General features: G+C 41.1%; 1 long non-coding RNA gene across 1 annotated transcript in view; it reads right to left on the bottom strand.

Annotated features, from left to right (window-relative positions):
• Positions 1-7,927: 7,927 nt before the first annotated feature.
• Positions 7,928-23,813, bottom strand: part of LOC115302914 — a 76,494-nt gene continuing 60,608 nt past the window's right edge. Inside the window, exons 6-7 of the long non-coding RNA XR_003913715.1 lie at positions 16,124-16,227; positions 7,928-8,245 (exon numbers count right to left, since the gene is read on the bottom strand). This is a non-coding gene — a long non-coding RNA (uncharacterized LOC115302914). The remainder of the gene's footprint in view (positions 8,246-16,123; positions 16,228-23,813) is intronic.

Genomic DNA, 23,813 nt, shown 5'->3' with positions numbered 1-23,813 from the left:
TCTCGGCTATTGCTGGCAAGGAGGAGGTCATCCAGGTAATGGAGAAGGGTGCAATGTGTGGCCTTCCTTGGAAAGCCAGCGAGATCTGGCCAGTGCCTCCCGAAAGAGGGCAGGCAAGTTTTTAAACCCCTGTGGGAGGCTTGTCCAAGTCAGTTGCATCTGACACCCTGTGTCTGGTTTGGTCCATTTGAAGGCAAACAAAGGTTGGCTCGGGGGGGAGTAGGCAGAGGCAGAAGAAGGCATCCTTTAAGTCTAGACAGGCTGGCAAACCATCTGGCAGAGGCTGGGATCTGGCTGAGGAGGGTGTTCCAGCTCAGGACCATTGGGTACAAAGTTTGAATTGGTTGGTACCTTCCTCTCAGCTTCATGACTGGCAAGAGTGGGGTGTTCCAAGGTGATTGGCATTCAACCAGAATGCCTACTTTTTTTCAGATGCCTGTCCTTGCCTCTTGTGGGAGGAAGTATTGTCACTGTCTCTTCAGTTGAGCCCCTGGGATTAACTCTACAATGACAGGGGCCTGGTTGTGGGCAAGTCCAGGGGCAGAGGCGGGGCTGGGGGTTGTCCTCAACCCACACAGTGGGGAAGGCAGTCCTGAATTCAGGTGGGCTGCTCCGTTGGGCCTCGATGCAGAATAGGCTCCATTTGGATCCAGCTGGGGGCCGGTGCGTCCTGTTGGCTCAAAGGTTACTTGGGCCCCCAGCTTTGAGAGTATATCCTGGCTGAGTAGACGGATAGGGCATTCAAGTAGGTAGAGGAACACATGCCATATGGTGTGGCCCCTGAGTTCACATAAAAGTCATAATTGGGCTCTCTACTTTTATTTTGACTGTAGGCTCATGTGGGTTCCTTTCAATCTGAATCTATTCCTGCTAGGCCTATGAAGTCTTTTTTGCAAGGTTCTCCTGCTTATTGGCTGGGTTTTGGGGACTTTTCCTGGTTGGGACATTTATTCTTTTAATGTCCTTTCTCCTTGCAGTAGGCTCATTGACCCCTTGCTAAAAAGGTTCTGAGCCTCCCAGCTTTTGGCGGCTGGACCTTCCCCATCCTTTTGTTGTGGCTTTCTTGTGCCTGGGGCCACACGGGGTGTAAGCCTTGCATAGCCCCCCATAATAATCCCCAGGGGATTCCCCTTGCTGCTGAGTATATTCATGAGCTTCTCCACCAGGCTGGGATCCCCACCCTTCCCTCCCCGCCCCCCAATCCCAGGAGAGCCTCTAGGTCCCAGCAGCTGTGTACTGGCATTTGGAGAGCATCTGCGCCTGGCCAAGGGGGAAATCTGGCCACTGGTACCAGGGGAGAGCAGATCTACTGAGTCCAGAAGTGTTGGGGAGACCAAAGGTGGCAATGTTCTTCCTCTGGATCACTGGAGAGGATTTGTGGAATTTGGGACTTCTGTTGACCTTCCTTGGGCCACTTTGTTGAGGTGACTAAGATCCTAGCCTGTTCCTGTTTATTGCAGGTAAATTGCACCCAAGCAGGAAGGGTTTAGGCAATCTCTAACCAGGAGTCAATATACAGGAAATGATCAGGGTAATCTGGGTCTCTGGTGACAACCTGCCAGACATCCCAGATGGTTGGGACATTTAAGGTTCACTCTGAGGGCCATCCTACACCAAAAGTGGGCCATTCTAACCCACATAGGGTCCTTAATTTGCTGGGGGGTTGAGGGTCATCTTAAATTCATACTCTTCCGAAAACCCCTTCTTTGCTCAATCCCAACCCCATAATGTTCCTATGATACAGAGTCACAAAGACAAACTGAGAGGTAGGGGTGCCCCCTCTAATGAGGAAGCCAGTCAGATGCCTGTCTGGCCATGACCCAAAGGAGCTTAGCTGATGCTTAGCCATAGCAGTCTCAGCTTTGTGACTTACAATTGGAAACTATTAGGATGCTACCATAGACTGTATGCTGTTCACCATGGAATTGCAGACAGGGCCACTTGGACTCCATAGGCTTTTGGGTACCTTAAGGGCACCCACCTGCAGAGCCACAGAATTGGACTCGGCAGGCAAGCCAGACCAAGTCACACATTCACACTCACATACACACCGGAGGCACATTCCCTCCAATAGAATTTCTACCAGCGAGACCACTGAGGTCTCCAGGAAGTGATCAGGTCCCCCTTCCACCACTATGGATAGGCCAGACAGGACAGATTTAGGGTCCAAGCCTTACCGATGTTGATTCCAGGCCCTCACCTGCCAAGTCTCCTTGGGAGACTGCCGAGATTCAGACAGAACATGCCTTCTCCTTTGCAATTCCTCATTCCATCATCGCCTCGCCGTTTTCCAAAACAGGTGGCAACAATGGGTCAGTGAGGTTTGGTTTCCTGGTCAGGGAACCAAATGTTACGGAATCTGGTCTGGATCACCGGCAGAAGAACCAAGCAGCACCTGGAGATCTTGGAAGGCAGGAGGTTTATTTTACACCAGTAACCCCAGAGGAAATCACTCTCCAGAGGTCTGAGCTCTGGAGTGCAATTTATAGTCTGTTACTTCCACATTCCTCATTAAGACACGCCTCCGCAGTAAGCATGTTGGGAAGAAGAACCCGAAAGGGGAGTCTTCCAGGCAGGGATTGGAATTTCCCAATCAGTGCTGTCAGCCAGCTTATAACAGATTTTTCCCCTATCACTATTAAGTATGCAAGATTCAGTTTTGCCATCTATAAAAAGTTCAGGAGAGCTATTTGGGCTAGAGATAGAAATCTGTGAGTCATCAGCATGAGTTTGCCAGACTTAGAAAATAAAGTTACAGAACTAAATATTATTGGTTGTGTATCAGAAATTCAAATTTAACTGGGAATCCTGTATTTTACCTGTCATCCCTGTGGGTGGGGCTAACTGAGATCATATAGGAGGTTAGTGTGAAAAGAAAAGAGAGAAGTGACCCAAAGATTGGGCCTTGGGGCACTGTGATTTTAAAAGATCAGAAAGAGGAGCAGAAGCCAGAGAAGGGACCAGAAGGAAAACCAGAAAGTATGGTATTCTATAAACCAAGAAAGGAAAGCATCATAGGAAGGAAAAAGTGATCACCTGTGTCATTTGTAACTAATAGCACTGGATTTGACAATGCAGGTGGTGTGAAGGAAGGAATGTTAGGCTGGATTCCAGAAAAAAAAATGGGAAAAGACACACAGTGAGAACAAGAACATACGCACTTTCCATAATGGGGAGTATATAAGTGGTCAACAGCTGGAGGGTAGTTAGGGGTCCAAGGAGGTATTTTTTAAAGATGAGATAGTAGCCAGCAGCAATGACAGGTGAGTGAAGTGGCATCCTGTCCCCAGAGTGGAGTTAAAAAGAAAACCACAGGCCCAAAATGGCACTACTTGGGCCAGGCCAAGTCACCAAACCAGGCCTTAATACCTAACCTAATTGCAGCTTTTATCTTCCCCTCAGAAACGTAGTCTTAACCTGCCAATCAGAAAGTAGCAAGGAGATAATCCGTCACAAGGGTCTTCTGCATTTCCCCCCACCCAACCAAAAAGGGAAGAATGAGGTAATCTGCATAATAAGAATTTCTGCCCTTCCCCCTGAGGGGAGGTGCTCTTGCCTGAAATGATACTTCCTTTTCTTCTGCCTAAAACTCTCTTGCCCCACCATCCTTCTTATAAAAACCTTCTATTGTGTGCAACTCCTCAGAGCTCCCCTCTGATTGCTATATGGGGTACTCCCCCATTCATGAATCATTTAGTAAACCTAATTAGATCTTCACATTTGTTCAGTTGAATTGTGTTTTTTAACAGTAGCCATGCACTTGACACTGAGAAGCTGGTACTTGCCTGGTATGCAGACACAGAGCTTTGGCCCCCAGGGAGGAGCCACAATAAGTCCTGGATCAGGAATATCCAAGGCGTGCTCAGTGTGACTCTGGGATATCCCTGCTACTATCTCTGGGATGTGAAGTGCTTCTACATGTCAATCTTTTGCCCTGGGGATCTGGGGTGGGGTACAACCTGTGTGGCTGAGCACCAGTGGTATTACTACCTATGACTTCTGGAAAATCAGACATCTGAAATGGTGGTTTGTCTTATTTTCAGCAGAGATCTCATTTCTAGTCAGAAACAGATATTTTGCCACTGAAATTGCAAATATTTCTATTATTCAGATGCTTAGGGCTTCAGAGAGCCAACAAAAGATGGCAGGCATGTCCTTGCAGTATTCAGTGACAGGGCAGAGAATGTGACCCAGATCAAGGTGCAGTTGGGGAGACTGGAAATCCAACAGAAGATAGTCAGTAGTGGGGCTGGCAGCCATTTATGGGTCAGCCAGGTGCCTCCAGGAATCACAGGACCAGAAACACCAGCAGGCACCAGTGAGTCTACTGACCTGCACTGATGGCCAATCTGGCACCATACGCCTGGCCCCTGTATCCTCATAAGTGATAAATCCTTTCAGTGCTGATAACTACAATTCAGCCATTTGGAGAAACAGAAATGTTCAGATTCCTTAGGTGATATGTGCAGTTTATTAATGCTTTAAACAGCTTCACATTTAAGGATTGCATATTATTTCCCTGGTACTTTATCAGGAGTGGGGAAGTCTAAGCCATACCACTCCTAAACTAATTTGAACATTATCTATATCAAAGTTACATGACTTCCTAAGTTTACAAGGAATTTGTGACCTATAAACATTCATTTATTCCTCCGCAAAACCTGATAACTCCTGTTCTTGCTTTATGCTGGAGTCTTTCCACTTCTAAATATGACAATTAACAATTAGTGTATTTTATAGAATGCCTATTTACTTTGTCACTAATTTTGGGCTTTGAAAAAAATGCTTTATGCTCCACTAAAAGAAAAGAGCAAGTTACGTATTTCATACCTTTTCACATAATGTTTTTCCTCATTAAAATGACCACACAGGAGCACCAGGGTGGCTGTTGGTTGAGTGTCAGACTCTTGATTTTGGCCCAGGGTCCTGGGATCAAGCCCTGCATTGGACTCCGTGCTGAGCCTAAAGCCTGCTTAAGATTCTCTCTCCCCCTGCCCCTCTTCCCACCTCACATGCTCTCCCTCCCTCTCTAAAATAAAAAATACAATACAATTACCAGACAGAAATTTGTTTATAAAGCTTATGATTAATGCCTCTATTGAAAATTGTTTAAAGATGAGATATTGTAGAAACCTTGTATGTTGATGGTAATGATTAAGTAAGGAGAAGGAGACTGATCATGCAAGAGAGAATATAAAATTGCAGAAGCATTGTCCTTGAATAAGAAGTGAAGTTGGGGAATGTGCAAAATCTAGCACACACGTGCAAGGACTGCCCTACAGGGGAACAGGGATAGTTTGCCCCTGATGTCAACAGCTGAGGGCTGGCTTATCAACACAGATGCATCTATGTTATAAGTTTTGGTGGTGAGAGCATGAGGAATTTCTCTTCTGGTTGCTTGTATCCTCTCAGTGAAATAAGAAATCAGGTCATGAGCTGAGAGTGAGGAGTAGGGAGGGACACTGGAGGTTGGAGGAAGGAGAAGAGGGATCAGGTGATGGTCTAGGAGAGAGGGAAAGAATTAAGGGAAATAGTTCAAGATTGACTGACTACACAATCTGCTTTAGGTTTGTGGTAATTAATTCAGTGTAGGGTGATGGAGACAAAAAGGGACCAAGGAATTGAATCTGTAAGCAAGGGAATTAAGGCACGCAGTGAAGATTTGAGGGGAGATAATGATCAACAAGAAGGTGGTGGGGTCAATGGATTGGAGGTGAGGTGGAACAGCTACTGCAGTCCCAGGAATGAGTTGGAAAAACAGGAAATGGTGTAGTATATCAGAATGTTTGAACTTCAAGGGGTGTTTTTCCATAAACATTCTCACTGCCTGCCATTGTTTCTAAGGTTCAATAAAAGCCAGTTTGATGTTGCCTAAGAAGAGTCCACACAAGCCAATGAATGTGGTTCAGAAGGTCCCCTCTCCCTCCTGCTTCCTCTCTCTCTCCACCTGGCCTGCCCTCCCCAACGCTCAATCTTTCTGAAATGGAATAAAACTACTCAAATGTGAATTTAACCAAAACAGACTAAAACCAATGCCCAATGAAAGAGTATCTTTCCATCACACTGAAGATGTAGAGAAAACATAAAAAGAACATGTTGCTGATAGAAGCTGAGAGGAAGAACACAAGAAATTTTTGTCTCTGACATTTAGGCAAGCCCAATGCTGGGTGGCTTTAGATTTATATGACTGATAAATAATACAAGATTCCCCATAGAGGACAAATCCAAGTGAAAAATAACCAATTGAGAAAAGAGGTATGTGGTTAGTAATCTCAACAAGAAAAGTCTGGGCTATTCTGAAATCCAAGATATCAAATGATGATTTTTCACTTGTAAAATTGCACTGCTGGCATTAGGAAAGAAAAGTTTGAATTATCTTTTATGGTTAATCCTGGATTGTTCTTTTATTAAGAACATTTTTTGTCTATTTTTCAAAACCTTTCTATGTTCCTTCTAATTCAAACATTCTAGCAGAATTCTTCTCAGCATCCTGGCATATGGCATTTCCAAGCACTGGAGTATTTCTTCGAGAAGGGAGGTAGGGCAGGGATTTCTATGCTTTTTTTTTTTCTGGGAGTAATGTGATTTCAAAAGTAAAAAAAAAAATCCATCCACCTTTTTTACACTAAAAATTAAACATTTTAACATTCATATTTAGCAGAAAAATGCAAATGTTAATAAAATATTAAACAATGTCTAATATCACTAACATATATTTAACTCATATAGTGTTTATTACATGTCAGGCACTGCTCCAAGCACCAGGCACTATTCTAAGTTTTTACAAATATTAACTCAATTTATCCCAATAATAATCTTCTTTAGCAGGCATTACTACTTTTCCTATTTTCAATGATAATGGTGAAACTGAGTCACAGGGAAGTTATGTAAGTTGCGAAGGTCACACAGGTAGTAGTCAATACAACTGGGCAGCTGGACCATGGGCCCATGCCTATAGACACTGTGCCATGCAATCTTGCTAGGGAAATGCAAGTTCAATCAAGATACCATTTTCTATCCAGCAGATTGGGAAAAAAAGGTTTTTAATTGGTAACATCAAATTCTGGTAAAGATGTAAAAACTCGCTCTATATAACATTCCACTATGAGGACTCTGGCCAACAGAAATAAAAACATCAGTATATGAGGTTGTACGTGAAATTTCAGCATCGCTTGTAGTGATGACAAAATTGGAAATGCCACAGATGTCCATCACAGAAGCTATGGTTGAATAAATTATGTTACATCCATACTATGGAATACTATGCAGCTATTATATATGACTTCAGTCTGTCTGTTGATTCAGAGAAAGTTGCAGTAATGTGTACAGTAAGATCCTACCTTCTTATTAAGTATTTTTATGAACATATTTAACATTACCTCAAGAAGTAGGATAGGGCACAGAGGATTTTTAACTCTTTCTATATATATTTATGAATTGTTGGACTTTTTATATAAGCTAGTATTGCCTCTGCAAATTAAAATCTAAGTTAGAAATAATTATAGACGTAAATGTGATGATCAGCCTATATATGTTTTATATTTTCAACTCCACAAAGAAAATTATATAAATAATATAGCTTTCCCATTCAGATGTGAAAGACTCAGAGTCATACTTATGGATACCTCTTATGTACAGGCATTGTACATAGTTCTCAGAATTACAGAATAGGCATTAATTTTCTTCAATGGGCATTTATAGCAACAGAAAGCAAAATGGTTTGCTCATTCTTTGTCTAATAGTATAAGTAGCCAACAGAGAGTAATATCATTTTAAAAATCAGTGTATGATCTATAATCTCCATTCCTATTCCTTCAGTTTCACACTCAGGTTGAAGAGAGAACCCACATTTAAGAGGGAAATGGAGGGGCTGACGGTGGTGAAAGTTTTTAAAATTTGTTTCTTCTTTCATAAAGGAAATTAGACAGACATTCCTTGGCTTTATTTCCTTCTGTCCATGCTCTACGCTGTGCAGGACTTGAAGCTGTAAAAAATTGGAATCTGGAATAGTGGCTGGAAATGGTCAGGACACAGGGACTGGGATAAGGATTCTGCCGGCGTCTTTTGATTTCTGGTTGTATGAACCACAGGCCCTTCCTGGCTGGTGAAATTTGAAGTGCTGCTGCCATCTGCAGGGGTTCCCCATTGTCATCTGTGAGTAGAGTCACAAGTGCATCAGATCCAGTCTCATAACCCTCTGCAGGAGTTCTGAGGCGCAGCTAGTTAACAGACATCCAGGTGCCTGCTAAAACAAAAATAATATGTCATAAAACTTAAGACGGTTACTGATAAGGCAGCTTTCAGTGTATATGTTTAATGTTTAAAACACTGAATTTGTCCCTTTAAGAGGAAATATGTATGGAGTTAAGATGTAGGATCCAAAGCAGTGTGACTGAGAAGCAACCCAAGTCTTAAAATAATGGGGGAGGGGAGTAAGCTATAGCATTTTAGATGCACCTGGTGGCTCTGAAGACCACCAAGTCAGTCTTCCTGAGGACCACAGGCTCAGTTTCTACTGCTAACATCAAGTTTGGAGAACGTTTGGTCAGGAACCTGTGGGCTTCCATTTTTACCCATTTTATTGAGTGGTTTGTTCATTAATTCTGAGCCTGTCTCTCTTCTCTGATTTCTTGAGTTATGGATGATGGATAAGAAAGGCCAAATTGTCTAATAGCATGAAACTCCACTTTTTCTTTCCCAGAAATAATTCTACTTCACTACAAGGTGAAAAAAAAAATTAAGCCCTAAAACAAAAATAGGTCCATTACACGTCTTTCTTCATGATGGTTTGAGGCACCTGCAAATGGTCTTGGAGGTCCAGGAGAGCATGAATATCCCTGGTGGCTCCCAGGGCGGCAGGAGCCCAGTCTTCAGGCCATGATACCACAATATTGTCCGCAAATTCTAAGATACTAAAAGTTTTCATACGGCTCACTTTACACTTTCTTTATTTTTTCTTCATCATTTTAAGCAATCCTAATTTCTCATGGCAAGTCGAAATGTACCTTATAGAGTCCACTTTTGCTTTTGGTTGACATTATTAAAAGTAGAGAGTAAATTCCTTTCAATTTACCTTTAGAAAAATGTCATATCATTTTAAGATATTTAAGAGGGGCGCCTGGGTGGCTCAGTTGGTTAACCATCTGACTTCAGCTCAGGTCATGATCTCGCAGTTTGGGGGTTCGAGACCCACGTCGGGCTCTGTGCTAACAGCTAGCGCAGAGCCTGGAGTCTGTCTTCAGATTCTGTCTTCCTCTCTCTCTCTCTGACCCTCCCCTGCTCACACACTCTTTCTCTCTCTCTCTCTTAAAAATATTTAAGAAAAAGACGTTTAAGACATTTAAGAGACAAATTCCCCTTCACTACAAATCTGGCAGTTAAAAAATGTGTACAGAAAGAAAGGATTATAACACAAAGCTAGCACACTGATGGATGTTAGATCATCAGCCTGACACTTCAGAAACTTTGCTGTATCTGGAAAAATGTCTTTGTCCTATGAAATTTTGCAGTGGAGTTATTGATTTCTGTGGCAAATACTTTATAAGGGCTCATTCATATGTTCAGTGATCTGCCAGGCACTTTGTATATGTTACCTCTTCACTCTTCATGATGACTCTGTGAAGGTCTACATTCCCATTTAGCAGATAAGGAAACTGGGATACAAATAGTTCACCTAACTTGCCTAGAATGACGTAGAATTGGAAGCTGAATGTGCCTTACTTTTATGCCTCCGATGCTTGCGCAATAGCATCACCAAAGCAGGATTTGCTGAGCTCTTTCCTGTACGCTATGATTATGAAAGTCATTCAATGAACATTTGACTCTTTGCTACGTTCAAGGCATTGTGAATTTTATTAATATAGCACTAAGAGGAAAAAATAAGTCAGGGCTAAAATTAGACCATAAAACAAGCAAAAGTTATAAAAATGGAAACTATGACTCAAAGCATATTGAGCTATTTGTGTTCACTGCCACTGGGGGCATTGCTGACTTCCAAGTCGAAGGAGAACAAGAGATCAGATTACACATGAGAGAAATCTTATAACCTTAAGATAATTTTGAACCCATCCACAACGCCACATAGGAAGAAGAAAATAGGGGTTAAAACTTAAGACAAATCTAAATACATTTAAGCACCATTTGGGCAGCTGGGCCAAGCTATAGATTACAATTTTTATTTCCACTTTCCTTCCTATCCCTGTTACATCTGACCACTCAAGCCTTGAAATGGAAAAATGAATGATCCCCTGCAAAATTTACCCCATCTTGTTCTATGTGTAATGTTGTTACTATTTCTGAATCTCAGTGCCTATAGTATAACTCAATGTTAGGGCAAATCTGGCCATGTTCAATTTCACTGCACTCGCTACTCTGTTCTTCCTTCAGAGCTCTAAATGTCCCAGACTCAGGATTTAAACAGTGAAGCCACCATCTCAGCCTGGTGCCCTTGGAAGCCTCTGGTGCCACGACGCAGATGCTTACAGCCTAATGAACCACTGTTCAGTGTGCTGCTAAATGAGGCTGCAAGGAGTGAACCATCCCTAATGCATCAGCCTTTCACTTGAGGAAAGGGGGTTTTCCCATCACTCACCAGACTTCACCTGAAGGGCAAACGCACCCCCAGACCTTCACATTTGGGTAAACTGGGAGCCCTTAAAGAAGCAGATCTGACTCTTCTGCCTGCTGATCTGATTTTCTGCTCTCACAGCCATCATTAATATTAATGCTAAATTAGAAGAAGACAGAGAGGAGTCCTCAGGCAGAAAGTCAGCACAAAAGGCTGAATGTGAATTATCCAGGATGCCTGGGCCACACTTTGTGCTAATAATGATGAAAACTTTACAGACAAATGCTACCCAGATTCAGCCTCAAAGCTGTGATATCACTGGTCCTGTAATGAAAGGTACTACAAATGAAAAGGTGAGAAAAATCATTTGGATTTCTGTCTAAGGATGTACCCCATACTTAAAGGAACCTTCTAACCTAGAACTGATAAGGACATTTGTCTTGATATAAACTGCCCCATACATAATTATGAGTGTTCATTTTTTCCTACCACCTCAACCTCAACATGTCTAGAATATCATCTATGGCACCCCAGCCTCCTCCTAAGATCACTTGATGCCTCAACTACCTCAGTGTCTCTGGTTTCAGACAGCAGGATCTCCCGCACCCACTCCCTTGACTCCTCCATTCAGTGTCTTCAGGTCTTCCTTAGTGAGGTCCATGCCTTCATCGTTTCGTCCACCTTTCCCCTTGTCCAGACTCTCATTGCTGCAGTTCCCACACAACTTAACCCTGAAGGGTAGCATAAAATGCCACCTCAAATCTGCCACTTTGGTGTATTGATTATTTTGAGCTGTAGACACTTGAAAACCAGCAGATGCAAGGAGAGGCTTACTCTAAACTCCTGTCATCCTGCAAAAGGAACTCACTTATCATCAACCCCCTCCCCAGGAGTTACAGCAACTAGGAAGATGGACTCTTATCACAGGAGAGGAGACTAAGGCCCACACCACACCCAGACAAACTTTGTCACAAACTATCACACTTTCCATCTATTCTTCTAAGGGCCCTTTCATCTCCCTTTACTCTTCTCTAAGAGGCCTCCAACTCCCAACCTGCCTGCCCTATTAGGATGGTGTGTAGTCCTGGATTGTACATGAGGTAAACATGTTAAGAGGCTTCTGACTGTTTTTCTCCTGTAAATCTGCCTTGTATTACAGGCATCTCAGCTAGGAACTCAAAAAGGTAGAGGGAAAATTATTTTCATCCCCTACAACCCTTGGCCAGACTCCTGGCCCTTGCAACATCCTTCACCCTTGCAGCACAGATTGATTTTACTAATGTCCCACACTCCCCAGGCAAACCCTGTCTGTAGCTCCCAAGTCTTCCGAGTAAAGTTGTGACTCCTCAGCTCCGTGATCGTCCCAGCATGGGCTTCAAATACTTCTCCTCTGTGCCCACACTGTTTCAATCAAAGCAGACTCTCCTCCTCCCTGTAACAGGCTACGTGCACTATGATTTCAGCCATTCTGTCTGCCTCTTCTCTCATATAAATCCTACTTCTTTTTTAAAAAAAAAAATTTAGGTTACAGGGGCATCTAGGTGGCTCAGTCTGTTGGGATCCAACTTCAGCTCAGGTCTGATCTCACCATTTATGAGTTTGAGCCCCATGTTGAGCTCTGTGCTGACAGCTCAGACACTGGAGTCCGCTTCGAACTCTGTGTCTGCCTCTCTCTCTGACCCTCCCCCACTCATACTCTCTGTCTCTCTCTCTCTCAAAAATAAGTAAACATTTAAAAAATAATAATAGGGGTGCCTGGGTGGTTCAGTCGATTGGGCGTTCGACTTCAGCTCAGGTCATGATCTCATAGTCCATGGGTTCGAGCCCCGCATTGGGCTCTGTGCTGACAGCTAAGAGCCTGGAGCCTGTTTCTATTTCTTTCACTTTTCACCTTCTGTTCTTTTCACTATTTCTTTATTTATATCATAATTTCCCAGCTAACTCCTGCAGAGATTACTACGTCGTTCATTTACCACTTTCCATAATGATAGTAGCTAGCACATCTAGTACTTACTAGTGCCAGGCTTTATATAGTTCTTTACATATATTAACCGATTTAAAACTCACAACAACATTATGAGGCAGATACTATTATCATCCCCATTTTACAAATCAGACACTGAGAGTTTGAACAACTTACCCAAGTTTCCAGGCTAAAGAACTACACTGTCAGGATGTTGACCAATCAAGTTCCAGAAACTCTTTACTACATTCTTATAGATAATCTTGTATTATTCATTAATTTTTACACCTACTCTTATCTCCCTAACCAGAGTTTTTAGGGGAAGAGCTAGTTCTTTACAGTTTGCTGATTTCATCTGCCTTACAGTAGTCTTAAATTATTTCTGAAAATAAAAATTGGGATGTAAACAAATAAGTTTTCTTACACACCAGTCTCCTTTAAAATTTATGACTAGACCTTATAAAGACTTTTGTCATCTTCTTTGAGTCACGTATGAACCTGAAAAATCTGACTTTATAGAATGTATGAATTCAAGTAACAAGGGCTATAAAGTGAAGCCACACCTCACCGCCTCATGAACACACCAATTTCTAATATATTAAAAAGTATTATCACAGGGGAAACAATTCCCAAGAAAATAATTCTCAAAGGCATTAAATACAAAATTATTGTTGAAGAAATTTTGGAGAGTATAGTCAGAATACTGAAATATTGGTTGCAGTGTTATCCTAAAAGAAGTTTGTGTAGCACTCAGACCCTTAGAATTTATCATTCTAAATGTTGAATTGTTTATGAGGTCAGAAACCTTGTATGATACCGTCACATGGATATTGTCCAAGCATCTCACATAGTCATACACATATTAGGCCTTTAAAATTTCTCTGGATTTGTTCCTTCAACTTTGGGGTTATCTTACTGTTACTAATTGCTTTTCTTGTATTTCCCTGGAATATACTAATTTCTCCCACACTAATAGATTCTGGTCCTCAGCCCTTCCATCTCAAGCAGCTCTATTTTCTTTGTTCACCTTTTTTTCTGGGCCATTACATTGTCTACTAGAGTTAGCCTGTAATATCATATTTGCCAGCAGGGGCTGCCATTTGCCACAGGATTTGCTAATTTTCAAAATTCCCTAGATCTGAGATTCCAGATTGTATAAAATAGTACAGTGCCTAATTTATCAACTTGGCAGGTTTGAAATGCTATAAAATCAGTTACTTAAAATGAATGATACTTGTAATGTGCTGCACAGCTTTAATGAGCAGAGTGCCACTGCTCCATTAAGACAACGGGAGACCACATTGGGAAATGAGCAGCAAGAATGTGAGGTTAAGAGAATAGCAGGAAAACCTGCTTCTTGCCCCCAAGATCGCAGTGCGGGCAATATGTTCAATAAACAATTGACTTTATCATTGGCAGATAAAAGGGACTCATCTTAGTGTCTTTCATCATCTGTCTATCCTCTCCCTTTCCCTACAAGGTCAGCCCTATATTACCTCCTATAAACATTAAACCAATAGCCTTATATCCTTTCTCCTCCTGCCCCAAGCTCTTCCCACTAAAAACCATTCGGTGCAGTGCTGGAATAATCTTTCTAAAACAATGCTTTCTTAAAAGTCTTGTGATGTCCATTATCAAAGCAAGCCCTATTCAGTGTGACACACCACGCCCTATGATCCGGTCTGAAGTTATCTGTCCAACCTGACTTTCTACTCTCTGATTCTCCACTTTGACAAGACAGGGGCTTTTATTCTTCCCCACAGATTAAGCTCATTTCCACCTCGGTACCTTTGTGCCTGCTAATCTACTAATCCACACACCTGGAATGGCCTCCTTCTTCTCTTAGCTCCTTAGTCAACACTATTGCTATATTAATTTCCCAGGAGTGATTAAGTGCATGGAATATTTGCTGGTTAACATAATTCCTTCTCCCAGCATCCCTGAGAGCACCTGAAACACAAGGCAAGCACTCTACACCAGAGCAATATTAATGAAATACAACACTGTAACACTTGCATACAGCATTAAGTGAGCAGACAACACACAGATAATTCCTAGGGGACCTCAGCCAGCACTTCTACTTGCCCACGGTCATTTTGCATTCTCAGCTAAAATGTGATTTTGAAGGAGCCTCCTCACCTTCACAGGACTTGTTTTGACTACATGAGTAGAATCTCAGAGGTAACTGGGAGAATCCACTACTCTATTTTAAGTATCATCTTTCCCCTCTGCCCACATTTTCTTACTTTCTTGCCTTCCTGAAAGTCATGAACTGACCTTATGTTGTTGTCTGCTCCCACTACTCTGGACTTAAGGCACACAAATTACGACATCTGGTGGGATCACCAGAAGGAAGCCAGGTACCATAATGTTCCTCTTTTCAATATTTTCCTATGTTGGCCAGAGTCACTTCTTAACTGCAGAACCTCTCTGCCCACTCAGTTAGCCAACCACTGTCTCTTCTATGATACACCTTTAATTTACTGCTTGGGGATGAAATATGGTCTATTTAGAATCAGAAATCAAAGGTTTATGAATTTTTTTTAATTTACTTTAGAGAGAGAGAATGCGAGTGGGGGTGAGGGGCAGAGGGAGAGAATGAGAGAATCTCAAGCAGGGTCCATGCTCAGCACAGAGCCTCACATGGGCCTCGTCCCATGTCCCTGGGATCATGACCTGAGTCAAAATCAAGAGTCAGACACTCAACTGACTGGGCCACCCAGGCACTGCCAGAAATCAAAGGTTTAGAGTCACATTCTGGCTCTGCTACTTTTTAGCTGATGTACTTAAATCTCTTACCTCAGAGGTGAAATGGAAATGATAACTTCTACAAGAAGTGAGCTCAAAGGAAAGAATGTACATCGAAACACATCAGGAACACTGTATAGCTCTATACACAAGTAAAATGTCATATCTTTCTGCATTCACTCAGTAGGAGTCACAAACATAGTTCACTCCATGAGGCAGAGACAATAAGAACAAAGCTAAAAATCCTGACAGGAAGAAGGAGCTCTCCAGTTCATTTTTTCTTAACATCATTAAGCTATAGAAATAAGAATGTGTCTACCAGCTCTATCTGAATGCCATCTAGTGGGCATAAAGTTATTGTGATGACAGCGAAACTACAATTACAAGTGATGGTTCCTAAGGCATGAGCCTCCGCCACCATTGTCAATACACAAGGTAAGTCTTAGCCTTAAAGGAGACAAATTAATGACCACCTGTGATGTACAATGTAAAAAATCCCGAGTGAGGTTCTGGTTCTTAGTGTCTCTCCTTTTAACCCCCAAGTCCCCCAAAATTTCATCATTAGAACTTCATTTTTTTTTAGCACTAGAGTGTGTTTAGTTTTCAAACATCATTTTTTAAAATTAAAAAGACCTATAAGCAATAACCTTTTAAATCTCTTTCATCTCACACCTTAGAAGAGGTTAGAGGAAGGTAAAGAAGAAGTAAAATAAAGAAGTAAAGAAGAAATAAAGAAGTAAAGCTTGTTCTAGAAATCAAAAAGGGCAGGGAAGAGTTGAGGCTTGGAGAGTCATGAGAGTGTCAAGAAGGAGACCAGAGGGACCAAAGATAAACTCCATACTTACCCCGCTCTTGCTTTAGCCAGGATTTGTTAATGCATGGTGTTTGCTTGATTTTTTTTTCTTTTTGTATCCTGAAGCTTACAATTAGCCTCAATGAATGACAAAGCCTACAGTCAAGCAAAAGTGGAAAGAATATATATATTTTAAGGTTCAAATATATCTCTGAAGCCACCTCTGCACACAGTGAGGCCAGGGAAGGAGGATGGTGGGGGCAGGCAAGAGGGAGACCCGCCTTATTGTTTGAGTCCAGAGCTGATGGGGCTTCCCACCAACAGCCCTCGTTTGGCAGCATGGCACTGGAGGTGTGCCTCTTTGGACACATATTGGAGCCCTGTTTAGCTGTGTCTGCTCCTCCTCGACATGCCTCCTTTTCTATCTGCAGTATTTAGAAAGATGAGAGACAACGCTGCGAAGAACACAAAGGCTTTTGCAAACTGTCTCTGGCTTCGTATCCAAAGCTGTCGCTATCAGGGTTGGATTTAGCAACTTGGCATTCGTTTGATAGGACCACCCCTGTTGGTGGCCATCTGGAGTCTTTTGGAGAATTTTTAAAGAGGCACGCTGTTTGAAGAGCATTTTGTAGTAGAGAAAGCACTGGTGTTCAATTCAGGAAACCTCAGTTTGAACCCACCCAGCAGCAGCTAAGTGACCTTGGGAAACCCAATGCACTTCCTTGAACCTCTGTTTCTTTGTCAGTTGAGTGAATTGACAACTCCTTGCAAGATTTAATAGCCTAGGGCAGAGCTTCCCAGGGTGGTCTCCAGACCAGCAGCACCAGCAGCACCTGGAAACTCAGTAGACATGCATATTCTCATCCCCCACCTAGGTCTCCTGAAACAGAAAGACTAGGAGTCGTGTCCAGGAATCTGTGTTTAAGAAACCCTCCAGGTAATTCTGACACACATTCAACTGTGAGAACCACTGCTGTAGGGTTCTATTATTCTCCCTCTGTGTCCTCTCTAGGTGTGCCTGGACAACACTGGTTTGCAGTTGGTCAAAGGTGTACTGGAGGCCAAGAGAAGCATCCACTTGCAAAAATAGGTTGACCAGGCAGCTGAAGAGGTCTCAATCAGGGAATGGACAGGGATGAGGGTGAGGAGAGGCTTTCATCACTACCCCAGACCCTTCCATGGCCAAAGTCCCAGAAAACTCTGAGACGGTCTATAAAACAGACATGTTTTTGGCCATGTTCTTGCTGCACAATTCGACACTGGCAAAAGTAGCAAGAGCAAAACAGTTTTTGCTAATGATGCCAACATCTCTTTTGATTATTTTTGTCTCTGGTCCCCATAGATACATGTCATTAATGCCAGGAAAGGAAACTTATTTTCTTCATTTTAGTATTTTTGTTTTTCCCTCTACCTTTTCTGACAGCTTCTCGTTTCCTCTAAGTTATCAGGGACAACCTGCAAGTGTTGTGCTGGGTTCCACCAGGGAATTGTGGTTTCCTAGCAACAGCCAGGGCCTGCTGGGCCATTCTCTGAGTCACCAGCTCAGGGCAGCTCCTGATAAGCAGTGCTGCTTGCAGAGGAATGCTCTATGAACCCCACACAGGAGCCCGCCTGCACATGTCTCCTTCACAGAAGAACAGGATCCTCAGAGAACAGACCATCAATAAGACCTAAAGAATGACATAAATATGGCGCTCTTTTTTCTAAGCTAAATGGATCTTGCTTCTTGATTATTCTATGGGGTGCTGAAGAAGGAAGGAAAAGAGGGAGGGAAGGAAGGGCAGGGAGAGAAAGAAAGGAAGGGAGGGAGGACAGAGGAAATTTTTTCAATGAACATCTCTGAGCATCTGCAATGTATCCTGTAGCTACATACTGGTGATTCAAAATCGAATAAGATGCAGTCCTTGACCTCAGGAAGCTTATGGTCTCACAGGGAGACAGCTCAGTATGCCCAGTATGCCGTTGTGATAGATGTAACACGGAAGACTATTGTTTCTGGGACTGAGTATGACTGCAGGGCCTCACAAGTCATAAGACCTCTCTCAATTTTGTGATGTTTCTATATACCTGTAAAATTATTCTTATCATTGAGATTTTCAAATGTGATTAAGTCACATATAGAATGGCTCTTACAATGTGTTTAATTGCTATATCTGTGATTGTATTAGCTTTCTTACTCCTAATGCTGTTTATTTGGATCTTTTCTCATTTGTGTGTGTGTGTTAAATCCAAGAGTTTGTCTCTTTTATGGATGTTTTTGAAATAGGCTCTTGGTAAATTTACTGATTCCACTTTTCTTTTTAAATGTATTGATTTTTGTTTGTGTTTTTATTGACTCCTTTCTCTTACTTTCCTAAACTTATATTTGTTTTTTTATGTTCTCTTGAGTTGAAGCCATAATTGAATTTATTTATTTTCATTTTTCTTGTTTCTTAATAAAAGCACTTAAAGCTGTGAATATCTCTGATTTCAGGTTTGGCTGCTGCCATATGTCTTAATATGAGCTCTTGTTGAATGTGCTTATTTACTTTTGCCTGCTTGATCTATCACAGGGACCAAAGTCCTCTCTATGATTATGGTTCTCATTGTATTTCTAAGAGGTTTTGACATATATATTTGATGCCATGCTGTTTAGCACTTAAAGTTTCAATGATTTCTTCATATTTGTTATGGATTGCACCTGTCAGCAATAAAAAAAAAAGGAGAAGAAAGAAAGAAAGAAAGAAAGAAAGAAAGAAAGAAAGAAAGAAAGAAAGAAAGAAAGAAAGAAAAACACTCCATCTCATTTAATGGCCTGAGCCTTGAATTCTGTGTCATCTGATACTAATTTTGTCACCCCTGATTCACTTTCATTGTGTATACCTTCCTTTTCTTTAACATAGAAGTGTGTCTTGTATTTTGACTCCGTGTGCTTGGTCCTGGATTCGTTTTCCCTCCAATTTATTTCTCTTTCTCTTACTCAGCTCTGCATCACCGTGGGGCTCCTACAGACTGTCAGCTGCCTCCTAGCTGGGTTTGGCCAATAGTAGAAACTAGTGGGAAAAAGAGATAAGCAAGGTATTCCTCTCCCCCTGCTCTCATGTGCTGTTTTCTGCAGTAGCTCCAGCTCCTCTCTGGCTCCAGCTCCTACTGAATGGGTCTGTCTGAGTTCTAGCTTCTGCCAGGTGACCCCAGCAATTCTGCCTTCTCCTTTTGTCTTCTAACCAAGAGTGGATAGCAGCATCCTGAGGTTGCTAATCTCTGGGCTGCCTCACTGTCCCCTATTTAACTTTACTCTTCCAACTCCTGTGTAACCAGTTTCTTTTTTTTTTTTTTTTTGCATTAAACTCCTTCTCTGGTAAATATTTAGAGTGGGTTTCTATTTTCTTGCATGAGCCTTGATATACCCTCTCCTTACTTTAGTATGAAATTTAACCTATTCATTTTTGCAGCAAATACTGTGGGTTGACTTCCTAACACCCATTCCAAACCCCTTTGTCCTTGCCTTTCTCTAGCATAAAGGCTACAAAGCCAAAAACTAAGCTCTCCTGCAATAAGCAAAGCCATGTGGTACAATGAGACATAAATAGAATATACTGAAGATTTAGGAGAAAGTCTTGTTTTCCAAATACCTATATTTGGTATTTAGTTCAGGGATTGCCCTTTCTTTCTCTAGTCCTTCTTTATTCCTGTCTGGAAGGGATTTGATGGCTGGAGCTTTAGCGGCCATTGTGAAACTATCAGGAAAACCAAATAGAAACAAAGTGAACTGAGCCCTGACACCCTTGAGCCACAGAACATGTATCAGCAGCCTCCATATTTCCTGTTACAAAAGAAAAAGAAAAATGATTATGTGTTGAAACCACTAATTGTAGGATTTTCCATCATTCTCAGTTGGATGCAACTTCTAACTCAGTATTTCCCAAAAGAATGTAATTGGCATTTGGGGCTAGCCAATTCTTTTTGTGTAGGTGTAGACCTGCAAATTGCAAAATATTTAGCATGGTTGGCACCAGATGCTAAATCCCAGTCCCACTAGTCAAGTATTGTGCAAATCAAAGTCTCCTGTCATCCATTTCCAAATGCCTTTGGAAGTGATAGATTTGCATCCTCTCCAAAAAAAGCAATGCACATACCCAGCACACACATAAAGCTTTCTTTCAGTTTTTAAATCATTACCGAAGTTACAAGAGTCCACTTTCTCCCCGCTAGAAACACATCAGTCTTCTGACGGAATCATTGTTGTAAGGACATGAAGTTAGAGCCTTATTACACTTTTGGGAGAGTGTGAAAGATTTTAAAAATAAAGTACAAGAAGATTATAACAAACACCCATGTATCCACTATTGAAAATTAACAAATGTTATTATTCTGTCACTTTGCTTCAGACTTTTTCAAATAAAAGATATGAAAAAACATGAAATTGAAGTCCTTTATTCCAACCCACAATTTCAAAACTGTCCTGCTCTTCTTCCCCAGAGATAATCACTATTGTGAATTTGGCACATATCCACTTAGTTCTTGCTTCTCACTGTCTATGTAAGCATACACAACTCGTAGTAATGTGGGTGTAGCTTTGAGGACTTGTTAAATGTACATGAATGCTAGCATGCTATACATACCTTTCTGGAATTTGTTCTTTGACTAAGTTTACGTTTTTGATATTTAGTTAAGACATCAATGGTGTTCACTAATTTTATGTGATGTATATTATTCAATTGTGAGTTATTCACAGTACATTTACCTACTCCCTTTTGATGGACTTTTAGGTTGCTTTCAATTTTTCACTGTGAAAAGCAATACCTAATGAACATCCTTGCAGGAGTTTATGGGGGGTACATTTACAAGACCTTCCTTAGGCTATGTGCCTAGTAGTGAAATTGTTGAATCCCAGGGTATGTACATCTTCAACTTTGCTTGATATTTCCAAATTTTTTGAAGCATTACTACTAAAGTCCCACCAATAGAGTAAGAGAGTTCCTGTTTCCCCATATGGTCACCAACATTTGGTACTGTCAGAATATTGACCTTTGGCACTTAGATTGTTAGATGGGAATTCGTATGTCTTGTTATTTTAATTTGTAATTTGCCTAATTATTCATTAGATGAAGCAACTTTGGGGGAGGGGACTTTTGCCCTTTATTTTCTTCAAATTGCCATAAGTTGTGTTTGTACTTCATTTTTCTCTCCAACAGCCTTTTTATTATTGATGCATGGGAGTTATAAATTCTGATTCTAGAGATTTACCAGAATTTTCATTCATTCACTAAGTACCTACAGTATGCCAGGCACTATTCTAAGCCTGGGGATAAAATAGAAAGCAAATCAGACAAAATTCATATACTATTTATTTATTTATTTATTTATTTCCTCCTTTTTACTCCACATTCCCAAGTTTTTATCTAAATAAGCTATCTTTTTACACCACATTATTATCATTTGTGGTATCTTTCCTAAATTTCATATGTTAACAGCAATTATTTAAACACTGATACTAAATTTTACTGGTTTCATCTTGCAAAAAGTTTTGTGATACTCTGACTTCCTCCAATTTGAATTTCTTATTCTGATTTTTTTTCTTCAATTGCTATAGGACTTCTTCTCAGGAAGAAGCTATAGGAGTTTTCTCAGGAAGAGAAACATTTTATGAGTTCTTGAATGTCTGAGAATAGATTTTTTCTATTGCCCTCACACATAAAGCAAATAAGAAACTCTAGGATAATAATCTTTTCTCTCGAAATTTTACATGTGTTATTCCCTGTCTTTCAGCAATTAGTATGATAGAAAAGTAGTATGCTGACATTCTTTTTTTCCCATTTCTAGAAACTTAGTTTTGTTTTGTTTGTTGCTTTACCTAACTGCAGGAAGGAACCTGCACTGAGTTCTATCTCAATGTGGGAGTCTGAGCACTAAGTTTACCTGATTCTTGGTAGGTTCTTTCTGTCTAAAACTGAAATATTTAAGTTTAGTATTTTCCCCCATTATTTTTTTATTGTGGCCATTTCTCTAATTGCTCTCTTTTAGTATTTTTATTATACCTATGTTGGATTTGTTGGCTTTATCCTCTGTACATCCTTCCTTTACAATGCTTTATATTTGTACATTTTCCTCTGCATTCTAGAATTTCTCAACCTAATCATTTAATTCACCAATTTAACTTACTGCAGGATTCAATTTTCTCTATACTGCCTTTATTTAAAAATTTTAATTTAAGGATTATGTTTCTGATCTTATGGCAATATTTTCTAACCTCACATTGTCCAGTTTTCATAAACAATGTCCTCTCTAATCTTGTGCTGAAATATTAAAAGGAATTGGTGATTCACCTAAGTCTTTTCTTTTTCTAGTTTCTTGGAATAAGTCCATTCAGAGGAGTCTGATTGCTCTGACTGACGTCCCTTGTTTGAATAATTTGAATAATTTCTCAGACCCAGTGGTTTTTCCCTATTTACTCATTCTTGCAGCTCTTTGATTGCCTCATGTTCTATTTTGTCTTGCTTCCAGATCTTTGCATGTGATGCAAAATCTCTGAATTAAAGCCTCATTCTAGCATAATGACTGGCACATAGTAAGTGTTCAACAAAATTCTCAATTTGAAAAATTAATGTCTACATTTTTCCTGCTTGGGGATCTGAAAAATAGCTTATCAGAAACTGTACAGATCTCAAACTATTCAGTTTGAGACAAAGGAGGAAGGGAAATTTCTCTATTTTTGTAGCTTTACTTTTACAAGATTGGTAGTCTAGGCTATAGCCAGAAACTAGAAAAGAACATATGCAAGAGAATTCCTTTGCTTAGTCCATCATGCTCAGTACATGCTTCTCTGTGTTGGGTGTGGTCCCCCAGTCAGCCCCTTCTCCAACTGGCATAGCTTCCTCAGTACACTGATCATGCCTCCGTTTTGCTTGACATGGAAAATCATAACAAGGGTAGAGTCAAGATCCAACTTCCCAAAGTCATTTGTAGACTTCACATGTAACCCGCCTCTGTTAGTCTGAGCTTGGTGATTATCTGGAACTCTGCTGAGGGAATCTACCCACTTACTTTCCAGGCGAGTCCTGCATACGTGTTGAATTGCATCTGGGTCAGTACTTCCCTAAATCCATTTTTAAAGTTTTCAGTCAAGCTCATATTTGTTTCCTAAGGCTGTCGTAACAAATTGTCACAAACTGGGTGACTTAAAATAATAGAAGCTTATTCTCTCACAGTTCTGGAGGCTATAAGTCCAAAATTAAGGTTTTGACAGGGCCATGCTCCCTCTGAAGGCTCTAGGGAAGAATCCTTTCTTGTCTCCCTCTAGCTTCTGCCTGTTGCCAGAAAACATTGGCATTCCTTGGCATACCACTTCAATCTCTGCCTCCATCATTCCATGACCTTCTTTTCTGCATATTCTGTTCCAAATATCCCTCTTCTTTTAAATGCACATCATTGGATTAAAGCCTACCCAAACCCACTATCACTTCATTTTAGTTTGACCACATCTAAAAAGACACTCTTTTCAAATGAGGTCTCGCTTGTAAGTGCTGACGGTTAGAACTGGAACATGTCTTTTTGAGCGATACAACAAAACTCCCAACAAAGCCTTTAAAACAATTCATAAGGGGCGCCTGGGTGGCTCAGTCGGTTGAGCATCTGATTTTGGCTCAGGTCGTGATCTCACGGTTCGTGGGTTCGAGCCCCGCATCGAGCTCTGTGCTGACAGCTAGCTCAGAGCCTGGAGCTTGCTTCGGATTCTGTGTCTCCCTCTCTCTCTGACCCTCCCC

This window comes from Suricata suricatta, chromosome 9 (genome assembly GCF_006229205.1).
Source record: "Suricata suricatta isolate VVHF042 chromosome 9, meerkat_22Aug2017_6uvM2_HiC, whole genome shotgun sequence".
NCBI lineage: Eukaryota > Metazoa > Chordata > Mammalia > Carnivora > Herpestidae > Suricata > Suricata suricatta.
The sequence above is the reverse complement of the archived record's forward strand: the minus strand, read 5'-3'. Positions and strand labels throughout refer to the sequence as shown.